At 46.0% G+C, this 14685-nt stretch overlaps 7 non-coding genes and 1 pseudogene across 7 annotated transcripts; all 8 read left to right on the top strand.

The window, feature by feature from the left end:
* Nucleotides 1-76: 76 nt before the first annotated feature.
* On the top strand, nucleotides 77-194 carry LOC130377792 (5S ribosomal RNA; annotated as a pseudogene).
* Nucleotides 195-3764: 3570 nt separating this feature from the next.
* LOC130377846 (5S ribosomal RNA) lies at nucleotides 3765-3883 on the top strand. Its single transcript, XR_008894419.1, has one exon. It is a non-coding gene; the product is annotated as a 5S ribosomal RNA (ribosomal RNA).
* A 5018-nt stretch (nucleotides 3884-8901) lies between these two features.
* On the top strand, nucleotides 8902-9020 carry LOC130377829 (5S ribosomal RNA). Its single transcript, XR_008894402.1, has one exon. It is a non-coding gene; the product is annotated as a 5S ribosomal RNA (ribosomal RNA).
* A 529-nt stretch (nucleotides 9021-9549) lies between these two features.
* LOC130377815 (5S ribosomal RNA) lies at nucleotides 9550-9668 on the top strand. Its single transcript, XR_008894390.1, has one exon. It is a non-coding gene; the product is annotated as a 5S ribosomal RNA (ribosomal RNA).
* A 519-nt stretch (nucleotides 9669-10187) lies between these two features.
* LOC130377748 (5S ribosomal RNA) lies at nucleotides 10188-10306 on the top strand. Its single transcript, XR_008894334.1, has one exon. It is a non-coding gene; the product is annotated as a 5S ribosomal RNA (ribosomal RNA).
* Nucleotides 10307-10825: 519 nt separating this feature from the next.
* On the top strand, nucleotides 10826-10944 carry LOC130377773 (5S ribosomal RNA). Its single transcript, XR_008894357.1, has one exon. It is a non-coding gene; the product is annotated as a 5S ribosomal RNA (ribosomal RNA).
* Nucleotides 10945-11473: 529 nt separating this feature from the next.
* Nucleotides 11474-11592, top strand: LOC130377728 (5S ribosomal RNA). The gene has a single exon (XR_008894314.1). It is a non-coding gene; the product is annotated as a 5S ribosomal RNA (ribosomal RNA).
* Nucleotides 11593-12111: 519 nt separating this feature from the next.
* On the top strand, nucleotides 12112-12230 carry LOC130377780 (5S ribosomal RNA). The gene has a single exon (XR_008894364.1). It is a non-coding gene; the product is annotated as a 5S ribosomal RNA (ribosomal RNA).
* Nucleotides 12231-14685: the final 2455 nt, after the last annotated feature.

Raw genomic sequence — 14685 nt, 5'->3', positions numbered from 1 at the left:
GTAACGTCGAGCCTCAGCAGCTTTCTCACTCCTTATGTGCTACTGTATAAAACCTGGTTTTGCGCCTGCACTAATTGCTTTCGGCCATACCACCCTGAACACGCCCGATCTCGTCTGATCTCGGAAGCTAAGCAGGGTCGGGCCTGGTTAGTACTTGGATGGGAGACCGCCTGGGAATACCGGTGGGGTGTTCCACAAAGCCGGTTTTATCACATAACCGGGTAAGTTAACCCAGGGTTTGCTGTAACCCTAGGTTTTCCGTTCCAAAAGGTTCACGGTATGTTAGTTGCTATAGAAACATATGCTCTGAATCAAACCTGGTCGGGCCAGGTTTTGCGCAGGTTAAGTTTGAAACATAACCCGGCTGTGGGTATTTCAACCGGCGTTCACCGCAGATTTCATGTGTTCACATTAGCTTGCCCTTTTTTTTGAGAGAACTGCTGATATCGGAACGCAAACTATACGTGCAATCCACCGGGAGCGCTTGATAAGACCACGGCTCAACATCTTGGCATATCGGATGACTTTTTGCTGGAGTGGAGAGATCTAGATTCTCGCGCAAATCTTTAATATATTTAAATAGCCTTACATAGCCAACACTACCAATCGAGGACCTGGCCTCAGTTCACTCCAGACTATTTGCGTAGCCCTCCGTTTTTTGCAAATGGTAGTTTTATCTAGGCTATAATGTTGGAGATGCTGAGCACATCACAGTCGTTTCAGATGACCCATCCAAGATTTGTATCGGCCTCCTATCATACAAAGAGCAATATTGTCTGAGTAGGCTACTATGCCGAGAGGCATTTACAACATAAAGTACAAAATAGTCCTAACGGACTTGCATCCACTGGAGAATGTTCGATCGTAGCCGGCGGCTTCATTACAAGCACTGATCCATCTTGATCTGTGAAGTTGATGAATTGTCACTTTTAGGTTTTCTACCTAGTTACCAAAAACCGTGCGCTGTGGCAAGCACACGGTTTGCATGTGTTACTTCGAAGGCAAAAAAAATCTAAAATACAAGAAAACACAAAAACCTACATTCAACCAGTGTGGGGTATGGCCCATGACTCTCTGAGGTGGTAGGTACCTCCAGGTAGGCTACCCCCTCCATGCCAGGGCGCCCTGAATTTATGTTTATTAACAGCTCCTCCACCGGGGTCAAGACAATTTGAGGGCCAGATCCAGTCTGCCGACTGTCGGCCTTTTCACGATTGGCTTAAAAAAAATGGCTTGTTTAAATTTATACCAATACGATGGTGGGAAAAGCTTACCAGTTTGTATGTTTTTTATACTTCATTTTTATACTTGATCCTCTGACCGCTTGGAAGCAATCAGAGTACATATTGTTTTAGAAGAAAGGGGTTATGTGGTAGGATCTTTAAGAATGCTTAACTGTCTGGGATATTTATATATTCATGGCTCAAATATTAAGGATCATGCTTTTGACATGTAACTAACGCATTTACGTGGTCAGCGATCCGCTGCCAGGCTTTGGCTCTCCGGGTTCCAGAGGTTTTAGCGTTCCCTTTTCTTGTGATAATGTCCTTCTCCTCGTCATAGCTCTCCAGGAGAACCTGGAGTTCCATTTCATTGAAATAAGCGGCCCGTTTCGCCATATCGATCAGGGTTTCCATGATCCATACATCACGTCTTTTTAAGTTTGGCGTGGACGCGCACAACCCTGTGTTAACCAACCCCGGGTTGATTGAACTAATGCATAACCGCTGCTGTGGAACCGAAAACTCTGGGTTGGTCGGCACAGGGTCAATCAACCTAGAGTTCAGCGTTAACTCAGTGTTTGTTAAACCTCCGTTCGTGGAACACCCCTCAGGTGCTGTAAGCTTTTTCTTTTTCAACTCGAGCTCATTGACTCCGTGGCGTACCGTGACCTGATGTTTACTGCCAACCGCTTTGGAGGATTTAAGCAACATACAAAAACTGACAACGTCTCTCAAAACTGTTTTTGTGAAACATGAGGACAGTATAGTGATACTGCCAGTAGGGAGCACCAGAGAGCTGAACCGACAGCTGTACATTTCTTAAACTTTCACCAACACAAACACGCACGCTCACTTCTGGGCCCCGTTTCCCGAAAGCGTCGTTAGCCTAAGTGGATCGTGAAGTGCGTCGAAAGGGCATCGTAGAGTTTTCACCGCGTTTCCCGAAAGCATCGTGGGGAACGAACGTCTTGAAAACGCTCGTAGCTAACGAGTACTCCAGGGGTGCTCGTAGGTACTCGTAGGACGCTAAGAGCATCGTCAGCTATAGCCTCAGTGGCAACACCATCGGACATTCCGTCTATTGGATGCGTTTTATTAAAACGCATTGCGCCTTTATGTTCTTAGTTTGGTAATTAATAAAGATTATTAATTAATTTATTAATAAAGATGTTAAAATGGCCAAAATAAAACGGGACAGTCCAGAAAATGTTTGCGCAGGCAGGGCACTCAAAATGTGTGAGAGAAAGTGGGGGGATTTGTGCAGACTGACATAGGCTACTCATAAAACGTAGCATAAAATAATGTAAAAAATAAATTAAATTAAACAAATTAAAAAAAAAAAAAAACGAAATAAAAGAAATTAAAAAAAAAAGAAAATAAAGAAATAAAAAAAATTATAAAAAACAAGCAAAGGAGCAGGCAAAAGGCTGGGATATGGTGGGGATTGGTCACGTTGACGGGAATGTTTAGTGACATGAGGGAGGGTGGAGGGGGTTAAAAAAAAGTCTCAATCACTATTCGACGCGCATGAAAACCAGCCGCGTAGTTATGAGGGAGGCCGTCCTCACACCGATCTTCCTCATCATCGTCATCGTCCTCAACGTCCTCCGGTTCAAGCAATGCCACCCCACCCTTAGCTGCAATGTTGTGCAACATAGCCGTCACACATATCACGGCGCATGACTTGGCCGGAGAAAACTGGAGCCCTCCGCCTGACTTGTGAAGGCATCTAAAGCGTAACTTCCACCTCCCGATCGTGCGCTCAACGATGCACCGGGCCAGACGGTGGGCTTCGTTGTATTCCTCATCATGGACCTCTCCCGGGTTATTCACAGGTGTGAAGAGGAATTATTTAAGGGGGGAAAATGCCGTGAAACGCACAGTGCATTCAGGATTAGGACTGATATATGTCGGTTTAAGCCTAATCAATTGTGTTTTAATGTCTTTAGCATTCATATAATTGCAGTCTATTTTTTTCGTAGGCTACTCTGCTGTTGTCCTTGATGGGGATATATTTTAACCCTTTTTAACACAATTTTCCTGCGACATTCCTGCGTCTCCCCCTCCTACGGAGCCCATTTCAGCACCGTGTCAGTAGACAGTTACAATCCTACGACGTCGTGAGTGCAGCGAATGCGCGTTCACGTTAAGAGGAGTTTCGGGAAACGCTCCAAAGAAATTGACGATGGATCGCAAGATCCATCGTGAGAATGATCGTACGAGCGTGGATCCATCGTTATCAGGAAACGGGGCCCAGATCATGGGAGGACGTCAAAAAATCACCACCCATTCTCTGACACTTTAACCGTTAACCTTGGTTCAAACATTTAACATCACACGCACACGCAGTGTATTTCAGATAATTAATGAATTCAGATGTCACAATGATCGTTTACATGGATAAGGAGTCCTACTGAATCAATTACTGCCGTTTATATCTAACTAATGATTGTTTTTGTAAAAGTGTAACGTCAAGCCTCAGCAGCTTTCTCACTCCTTATGTGCTACTGTATAAAACCTGGTTTTGCGCCTGCACTAATTGCTTACGGCCATACCACCCTGAACACGCCCGATCTCGTCTGATCTCGGAAGCTAAGCAGGGTCGTGCCTGGTTAGTACTTGGATGGGAGACCGCCTGGGAATACCAGGTGCTGTAAGCTTTTTCTTTTTCAACTCGAGCTCATTGACTCCGTGGCGTACCGTGACCTGATGTTTACTGCCAACCGCTTTGGAGGATTTAAGCAACATACAAAGACTGACAACGTCTCTCAAAACTATTTTTGTGAAACATGAGGACAGTATAGTGATACTGCCAGCAGGGAGCACCAGAGAGCTGAAACGACAGTTGTACATTTCTTAAACTTTCACCAACACAAACACGCACGCTCACTTCAGATCATGGGAGGACGTCAAAAAATCACCACCCATTCTCTGACACTTTAACCGTTAACCTTGGTTCAAACATTTAACATCACACGCACACGCAGTGTATTTCAGATAATTAATTAATTCAGATGTCACAATGATCGTTTACATGGATAAGGAGTCCTACTGAATCAATTACTGCCGTTTATATCTAACTGTTGGAGCCATTTCTGCTGTTTATGATTTATTTGTGATATTGGTATTGTTTGGTAATTTCTGTTATTTTGGAATATTTTAAGTATCGCGATCTAGACTCTGATGTGATGTTTGGTGTAGCCTGTGTCACAGGGTGCTTAGTGTTGGGCACCGTTTGGGTGTCTAAGCCCCGCCCTCTTTGGTGATTCACCTTTACTTACAGGTAACAGGTGGTGGGTTGTTTGAATGAGTTGGCGGGTGTAGAAGGACACAGTTTTTGACCGTGGTCTATATCGTGTTTGTTGCAAACCCTAAGTTGTGTACAATAAAAACTGGAACTCGAAATACTGAACTCGCGTACCGAACATCTATCTACCCTCGTCAAAGTGGATCCATGCGAAATCGCGTTGGATGCCACAACATAAGTCAAAAACTGTAATCTTCCAACAGAATCTCTGTTACAAGATTAGAGGAACAGCTGGTCAAGCAGTACAACCTGGACTTCCCGGAAAGGGCTTATGAGGAGCAACCTGAACTGTCTTTTGAAGACAAGAAATTCTTGAAAATTGCTGATGAGTCAACTGTGAAGAAAGATGGCCATTATATGATGCGACTGCCCTTCCGGGATGAGAACTTGACCATGCCAAACAACAAGACTGTAGCAGAGCTCAGAGCCATGGCGCTGCGGAGGAAGCTCATGAAGAATGAGTCATTTCGTTCAGACTACAATAAGTTCATGAATGCAATGTTTGACAAAGGCCATGCTGAGCAGATACCAGATGACCAATTGTCAAGAAGCGATGGTAGGGTGTGGTACATACCCCACCATGGAGTATACCACAAGAAGAAAAACAAAATCCGTGTAGTATTCGACTGCGCTGCATCATTTCAGGGCACCTCACTCAATCGTCAGTTACTGCAAGGACCTGATCTGACAAACACACTCCTGGGCGGCATACTCAGATTCAGACAGGAACCAGTGGCCATTATGGCAGATATTGAGGGGATGTTTCATCAAGTCTGAGTCCCTGAAAAAGATGCTGACTTCTTGAGGTTCCTATGGTGGCCTCACGGCAATGTCGACCAACCCCTAGTTGAGTACAGAATGGTAGTACATCTTTTTGGCGCTGTCTCCTCACCAAGCTGCGCCAACTACGCTTTGAAGAGAACTGCCATTGATAATGAGGGCCAGGTGGACAGAGACGTTCTAAATACCATCAGAAACAACTTTTATGTAGACGACTGTCTTAAATCTGTTTCCTCTGACCGACAAGCCATACGTATGGTCAGTGAACTCAGAGCGACATGTGCAACAGGAGGCTTTAAACTAACTAAGTGGGTGAGCAACAGCAGACATGTGTTAGCCTCAATCCCAGAAGAAGACCGAGCTTTGAAGGAAATTGCAGATGTCAACCTGGAGAAGAGTGAGCTACCATTAGAGCGCGCTCTTGGCGTGCAGTGGAACGTTGCGTCAGACACCCTTGGCTTTAATCTCTCTCTAAAACAACAGCCTTACACACGGCGGGGCATTCTCTCAGTGGCCAACTCTGTTTTCGATCCTCTTGGATTTCTTGCACCTATGGTCCTTCCAGCAAAGAGGATAATGCAAGAACTCTGCAGAGGAAGCTATGGATGGGACTCAGAGATTCCGCCCGCCGTTGCCAAGAGATGGGAGACATGGATCGGTGGTCTGAGCCAGTTGACAACCCATAACGTCAGAAGATGTTACCGGCCACAGGACTTCGGAGAAGTTTCTGATGCCCAGCTACATCATTTCTGTGATGCCAGCGAGGTGGGATATGGCACAGCGAGCTACTTGAGACTCACCAACACCAGAGGTCTCATTCACATTGCCTTTGTGATGGGCAAAGGAAGAGTAGCCCCGCTGAAACCGATCACCATTCCCAGACTGGAACTAGCAGCCGCAGTCCTGGCCGTTCGAATCAACAGAATGCTGGAAAAGGAGCTTGAATACTCTCTTCAGCCACCAGTCTACTGGACTGACAGCACCACTGTCATGAAATACATCTTCAGCGACACCATCCGCTTTCAGACATATGTGGCGAACAGAGTATCCACCATCAGGGATCTGTCAGAGAAGTCTCAGTGGCGATACGTGAGCAGTGTCCTCAACCCGGCGGATGACGCCTCTCGGCGCCTGACGGCTGAAACATTTCTGAAGTCTGAACAATGGTTTTATGGTCCAGCCTTTCTGAAACAGCCAGAGGAAACCTGGCCCAAATACCCAGAGAATTCCATCTCTCTTGCTGCTGATGACCCGGAGATCAAAAAGACTGTTGCAGTCTTTGGTACAGCTGCAACAGAAACACGAGATCCGGTCATTGAATTCATACAGCACTTCTCTTCATGGGATCGCCTCAAAAGAGCAACAGCAAGGCTCCTGCAATTCAGGGATCTGCTCATGCATTTGAGCAGAAAGAGAAAGGCCGCAGCACTCGCTCACCAACAGTCTGAGGTATCTGGAAAAGATCCAAAGGTACAGACACAGGAACATCTGTCTGTTGAAGATCTTGCACGTGCTGAAGAGACTCTCTTGTGCCGTGTTCAACAACTACACTTCCGGGAGGAGATCTCAGCACTGGAAGCAGGAAAGATTACTGTTAAAGCTAGCAGCAAGCTTTTCAAACTTGACCCTTACCTCTGTGATGGAGTACTGAGAGTAGGCGGAAGACTGAGTAGGATGGCAATGCCGGAAGAGTTCAAGCATCCGGCCATTCTACCCAAAGACAGCCATCTGACCAGACTGCTCCTCCATCACATCCATATTTCGGTAGGCCATGGTGGCAGAAACCAGATGCTTTCAAAACTTCGCCAGAAATACTGGGTCATAAAAGCCAATTCTGCCACCAGAACAATCATGAAAAACTGCATATTCTGCAGACGTTGGCACACTCCCCCTAGTGTGCAGAAAATGTCAGACTTGCCTCTCAGCCGCACACAGCCGGACCACCCTCCCTTCACCTACGTGGGCGTTGATTACTTTGGCCCAATAGAAGCAAAAAGGGGCCGGAGTGTGGTGAAAAGGTACGGCGTCATATTCACCTGCCTTGTCAGTAGAGCCGTCCATCTAGAGCTGGCACATTCTTTGGACACTGACTCTTGTATCTGTGCTCTCCGAAGATTCATGTGCAGAAGGGGTCAGGTCAAAGAAATGTTCTCTGACAATGGCACAAACTTTGTAGGAGCAGAACGTGAGCTGAGAGAGTCACTTGCTCTTTTGAATAATGACACGATCCAGCAGCGCTTGTCAGCAAGAGGAATAAAGTGGAGTTTCAATCCGCCTTACGGCTCACACCATGGAGGCGCATGGGAGAGACTCATCCGTACCGTCAAAAAGGTCCTCTACTCTGTCGTCAGACAGCAGATGTTGGATGACGAGAGCCTGCATACTGTTCTGTGTGAGGTAGAAACCATCCTAAACGATAGACCTCTCACTGCAGTTTATGATTGTGCACGTGATCCAGAGGCCCTCACACCCAATCATCTGCTCCTGCTGAAAGGAAAACCCCTGCTGCCTCCCAGAGTGTCTCAGAAGGATGACTGCTATTCCAGACGGAGATGGAGACAGGTGCAGTACATCGCTGACCTGTTCTGGAAACGCTTTGTCAAAGAGTACCTCCCTCTCATGCAGGAAAGACAGAAGTGGAACGTAGCCAGAAAGAATCTCAAGCCAGATGACCTGGTCCTGATTGTGGATGAAACATCACTACGCAATTCATGGCCTATGGGGAGAGTGACAGAGACAATCCGGGACAGCAGAGGACATGTCAGACGAGTGAAGGTCAAAACAAAGAGCAACATCTTGGAGAGGCCCATCACTAAACTATGCCTTCTCCTGGAGGCCTGAGTTGATTTGACTCTGACTGACCCTTACGTAGACACCGACACTTAATTAATCTTTTCTTTGCACTTTACAGGAAAATAACATTATTTTTGGATTTTGAAAGCCTTTTTTCGAAGAAGAATGAATCATTTTTCATTGGACTTTATTCTGCAAAATGTGTCGACTCTTAACATTTAAGAATTGCGAAATGCTCCATGTTTATTATTGTATAATTGTCAATTGGATATTATGGACAATTAGGGGCCGGGATGTTGGAGCCATTTCTGCTGTTTATGATTTATTTGTGATATTGGTATTGTTTGGTAATTTCTGTTATTTTGGAATATTGTAAGTATCGCGATCTAGACTCTGATGTGATGTTTGGTGTAGCCTGTGTCACAGGGTGCTTAGTGTTGGGCACCGTTTGGGTGTCTAAGCCCCGCCCTCTTTGGTGATTCACCTTTACTTACAGGTAACAGGTGGTGGGTTGTTTGAATGAGTTGGCGGGTGTAGAAGGACACAGTTTTTGACCGTGGTCTATATCGTGTTTGTTGCAAACCCTAAGTTGTGTACAATAAAAACTGGAACTCGAAATACTGAACTCGCGTACCGAACATCTATCTACCCTCGTCAAAGTGGATCCATGCGAAATCGCGTTGGATGCCACAACACTAACTAATGATTGTTTTTGTAAAAGTGTAACGTCGAGCCTCAGCAGCTTTCTCACTCCTTATGTGCTACTGTATAAAACCTGGTTTTGCGCCTGCACTAATTGCTTACGGCCATACCACCCTGAACACGCCCGATCTCGTCTGATCTCGGAAGCTAAGCAGGGTCGGGCCTGGTTAGTACTTGGATGGGAGACCGCCTAGGAATACCAGGTGCTGTAAGCATTTCCTTTTTCAACTCGAGCTCATTGCCTCCGTGGCCTACCGTGACCTACCGTGACCTGATGTTTACTGCCAACCGCTTTGGAGGATTTAAGCAACATACAAAGACTGACAACGTCTCTCAAAACTATTTTTGTGAAACATGTGGACAGTATAGTGATACTGCCAGCAGGGAGCACCAGAGAGCTGAACCGACAGTTGTACATTTCTTAAACTTTCACCAACACAAACACGCACGCTCACTTCAGATCATGGGAGGACGTCAAAAAATCACCACCCATTCTCTGACACTTTAACCGTTAACCTTGGTTCAAACATTTAACATCACACGCACACGCAGTGTATTTCAGATAATTAATGAATTCAGATGTCACAATGATCGTTTACATGGATAAGGAGTCCTACTGAATCAATTACTGCCGTTTATATCTAACTAATGATTGTTTTTGTAAAAGTTTAACGTCGAGCCTCAGCAGCTTTCTCACTCCTTATGTGCTACTGTATAAAACCTGGTTTTGCGCCTGCACTAATTGCTTACGGCCATACCACCCTGAACACGCCCGATCTCGTCTGATCTCGGAAGCTAAGCAGGGTCGGGCCTGATTAGTACTTGGATGGGAGACCGCCTGGGAATACCAGGTGCTGTAAGCTTTTTCTTTTTCAACTCGAGCTCATTGACTCCGTGGCGTACCGTGACCTGATGTTTACTGCCAACCGCTTTGGAGGATTTAAGCAACATACAAAAACTGACAACGTCTCTCAAAACTGTTTTTGTGAAACATGAGGACGGTATAGTGATACTGCCAGCAGGGAGCACCAGAGAGCTGAACCGACAGTTGTACATTTCTTAAACTTTCACCAACACAAACACGCACGCTCACTTCAGATCATGGGAGGACGTCAAAAAATCACCACCCATTCTCTGACACTTTAACCGTTAACCTTGGTTCAAACATTTAACATCACACGCACACGCAGTGTATTTCAGATAATTAATGAATTCAGATGTCACAATGATCGTTTACATGGATAAGGAGTCCTACTGAATCAATTACTGCCGTTTATATCTAACTAATGATTGTTTTTGTAAAAGTGTAACGTCGAGCCTCAGCAGCTTTCTCACTCCTTATGTGCTACTGTATAAAACCTGGTTTTGCGCCTGCACTAATGGCTTACGGCCATACCACCCTGAACACGCCCGATCTCGTCTGATCTCGGAAGCTAAGCAGGGTCGGGCCTGGTTAATACTTGGATAGGAGACAGCCTGGGAATACCAGGTGCTGTAAGCTTTTTCTTTTTCAACTCGAGCTCATTGACTTTGTGGCGTACCGTGACCTGATGTTTATTGCCAACCGCTTTGGAGGATTTAAGCAACATAAAAAAACTGACAACGTCTCTCAAAACTGTTTTTGTGAAACATGAGGACAGTATAGTGATACTGCCAGCAGGGAGCACCAGAGAGCTGAACCGACAGTTGTACATTTCTTAAACTTTCACCAACACAAACACGCACGCTCACTTCAGATCATGGGAGGACGTCAAAAAATCACCACCCATTCTCTGACACTTTAACCGTTAACCTTGGTTCAAACATTTAACATCACACGCACACGCAGTGTATTTCAGATAATTAATGAATTCAGATGTCACAATGATCGTTTACATAGATAAGGAGTCCTACTGAATCAATTACTGCCGTTTATATCTAACTAATGATTGTTTTTGTAAAAGTGTAACGTCGAGCCTCAGCAGCTTTCTCACTCCTTATGTGCTACTTTATAAAACCTGGTTTTGCGCCTGCACTAATTGCTTATGGCCATACCACCCTGAACACGCCCGATCTCGTCTGATCTCGGAAGCTAAGCAGGGTCGGGCCTGGTTAGTACTTGGATGAGAGACCGCCTGGGATTACCAGGTGCTGTAAGCATTTCCTTTTTCAACTCGAGCTCATTGCCTCCGTGGCCTACCGTGACCTACCGTGACCTGATGTTTACTGCCAACCGCTTTGGAGGATTTAAGCAACATACAAAAACTGACAACGTCTCTCAAAACTGTTTTTGTGAAACATGAGGACGGTATAGTGATACTGCCAGCAGGGAGCACCAGAGAGCTGAACCGACAGTTGTACATTTCTTAAACTTTCACCAACACAAACACGCACGCTCACTTCAGATCATGGGAGGACGTCAAAAAATCACCACCCATTCTCTGACACTTTAACCGTTAACCTTGGTTCAAACATTTAACATCACACGCACACGCAGTGTATTTCAGATAATTAATGAATTCAGATGTCACAATGATCGTTTACATGGATAAGGAGTCCTACTGAATCAATTACTGCCGTTTATATCTAACTAATGATTGTTTTTGTAAAAGTGTAACGTCGAGCCTCAGCAGCTTTCTCACTCCTTATGTGCTACTGTATAAAACCTGGTTTTGCGCCTGCACTAATTGCTTACGGCCATACCACCCTGAACACGCCCGATCTCGTCTGATCTCGGAAGCTAAGCAGGGTCGGGCCTGGTTAATACTTGGATAGGAGACCGCCTGGGAATACCAGGTGCTGTAAGCTTTTTCTTTTTCAACTCGAGCTCATTGACTTTGTGGCGTACCGTGACCTGATGTTTATTGCCAACCGCTTTGGAGGATTTAAGCAACATAAAAAAACTGACAACGTCTCTCAAAACTGTTTTTGTGAAACATGAGGACAGTATAGTGATACTGCCAGCAGGGAGCACCAGAGAGCTGAACCGACAGTTGTACATTTCTTAAACTTTCACCAACACAAACACGCACGCTCACTTCAGATCATGGGAGGACGTCAAAAAATCACCACCCATTCTCTGACACTTTAACCGTTAACCTTGGTTCAAACATTTAACATCACACGCACACGCAGTGTATTTCAGATAATTAATGAATTCAGATGTCACAATGATCGTTTACATAGATAAGGAGTTCTACTGAATCAATTACTGCCGTTTATATCTAACTAATGTTTGTTTTTGTAAAAGTGTAACGTCGAGCCTCAGCAGCTTTCTCACTCCTTATGTGCTACTTTATAAAACCTGGTTTTGCGCCTGCACTAATTGATTACGGCCATACCACCCTGAACACGCCCGATCTCGTCTGATCTCGGAAGCTAAGCAGGGTCGGGCCTGGTTAGTACTTGGATGAGAGACCGCCTGGGATTACCAGGTGCTGTAAGCATTTCCTTTTTCAACTCGAGCTCATTGCCTCCGTGGCCTACCGTGACCTACCGTGACCTGATGTTTACTGCCAACCGCTTTGGAGGATTTAAGCAACATACAAAGACTGACAACGTCTCTCAAAACTATTTTTGTGAAACATGAGGACAGTATAGTGATACTGCCAGCAGGGAGCACCAGAGAGCTGAAACGACAGTTGTACATTTCTTAAACTTTCACCAACACAAACACGCACGCTCACTTCAGATCATGGGAGGACGTCAAAAGATCACCACCCATTCTCTGACACTTTAACCGTTAACCTTGGTTCAAACATTTAACATCACACGCACACGCAGTGTATTTCAGATAATTAATGAATTCAGATGTCACAATGATCGTTTACATGGATAAGGAGTCCTACTGAATCAATTACTGCCGTTTATATCTAACTAATGATTGTTTTTGTAAAAGTGTAACGTCGAGCCTCAGCAGCTTTCTCACTCCTTATGTGCTACTGTATAAAACCTGGTTTTGCGCCTGACCTAATTGCTTACGGCCATACCACCTGAGCAAGCAGGAAGTGTGCAGAGAGCAGGCGAGTGTTTGTTGCTACTTTTATGCTGGTTTAAGTGCCTTATTTTTTGATCTTCTTCGATACATCTCCCCCAAACAGTGAGGCGCTGTTTGGGGGAATATAATTCTCCCATTGGTTTGGGGAAGCAATATCATGCGGACGGACATAATGGGAACGGATCATGGAAACGGGAAAGGCTCGGATGAAGTAGACTGCGGAAAGAAAGACCAGAGGGGAGGAGAGGTTGGAGAGAAAGAGAATAAATACGACAAAGAACTAACCGTGAGTGTTGAACTTATTGGGGAAGATCCAATAACAGTGATGGAGTTCATGAGAGTGACGAGAGAGGTGTGCGGGGAGTTGATGGCGTGCCGTAAAACTGGATTGAAAAAATACGAATTGACAATGGGACATCTCAGCGGGAAAAATAAGCTTATGGATGGTTTCAAAATAAGAGGGGTTAGTATAGTTGCAAAGGAGCTTACCAGTGACGAAACGGTGGTGTCGTTCTTGGAGCTTCCGGCGTACACCAAGGACAATGACGTTCTTCTGAAGCTACAGGGGTGGGGGGTCTCTGCTGCCTCACCGATCAAAAGAAGAATGTGGCCGGGCACTAACATCGCAGACGGGACCAGGTTCCTGAAGGTGAAGTTTAATGACTTGGTTAGGTCGTTGCCGTATTCGACGCAGTTCAGCACAGCTACGGGTCCCCAGTACTTCCGGGTGATCCACGACAGACAGGAGAAGGTGTGTAGGATGTGCATCCAACCTGGGCATATCCTGAGGGACTGTCCGGAGTTCAGATGCCACAGGTGCCAAGGACAGGGGCACTACGCAAGAGAGTGTGGCGTTGACGGAGAACAGAGGCAACAAGGAGGAGAAGGCGGGAGCCGGGAGACGGACGTCGGCGAGGAGGAGGAGCGACCGAGAGGAAAGGGAGGAGAAGGCGGTAGCGGAGCTGAGGCGACTGAAGCTGAAAGAAGTGGCGTGGGAGTCGGCGGGGAAGGAGAGCAGGAGGACGAGGAGCAGGAAGGAATGGCAGAGGACGTGAGCGCAGCGGAAGAGACAACGGAGACGGGAGGAGAGATGGAAAGGGAGGAGAACGGCTGCAGCGCGGACAGTGCGGTGAGGGGGACGGACGAGCGAGAGGAGCGGAGCAGCGCGGGTGAGGGAGCGAAAGGAGGGGAGAAGAACGTGGAAAAGAGTGGAATGACTGTGGTGGGACAGGGAGGAGGAAGGGCGGTGGCAAGCGGGATTAAGTGGGGGTGGAGGGCTGCTGATATAACAGAAAGTAGGAAGTGGGTGGCTTCGGATATATCAGACAGTGGGGAGGAAAGCATGGAGGTGGTGGGTGGAAATAGGAAAAGACCATCGGGGAGGAAGGAGAGAGAAGATAAGGGGAAAAAAAGTGCAAATTAATAATATAACGTGTGGAATCTCTTCTCATTTATACTTTTAATGATCAGGATAACTTCTTTTAATGCTAATGGGCTAAGGGGTAGGAACAGGAGGCAGCAAATCTTGATGGTGTGTGAGGCAGACATAATATGTTTACAAGAGACACATTGGGATGAGGAGGTAATGAGGGTGGTTGAGAAAGAATGGATGGGGGACATGTATGTGAATAATGGTGGTGTTAAATCAAGAGGGGTAGCAATTTTAGTGAAAAGGGGAGTGGTTGAGAAAGTGACGAAGTGTGTGGATGATGGTGATGGGAGGGTGATAGGAATTACCTTTGAGTACTTGGGTAAAGTATGTCGATTGTTGAATGTGTATGCGCCGAATGAGGTGAAGGAGAGGAGGGTTTTTTTTTGAGGGATTGGGGGGAATGTGTGTGGAAAACTGTTTGGTGGTGGGTGACTTTAACGTGTGGTGTGGGAGGTTGGATGCGTCTGCAAGT

This window comes from Gadus chalcogrammus, chromosome 23, assembly GCF_026213295.1.
Source record: "Gadus chalcogrammus isolate NIFS_2021 chromosome 23, NIFS_Gcha_1.0, whole genome shotgun sequence".
In the NCBI taxonomy this organism is placed as follows: Eukaryota; Metazoa; Chordata; class Actinopteri; order Gadiformes; family Gadidae; genus Gadus; species Gadus chalcogrammus.
The sequence above is the reverse complement of the archived record's forward strand: the minus strand, read 5'-3'. Positions and strand labels throughout refer to the sequence as shown.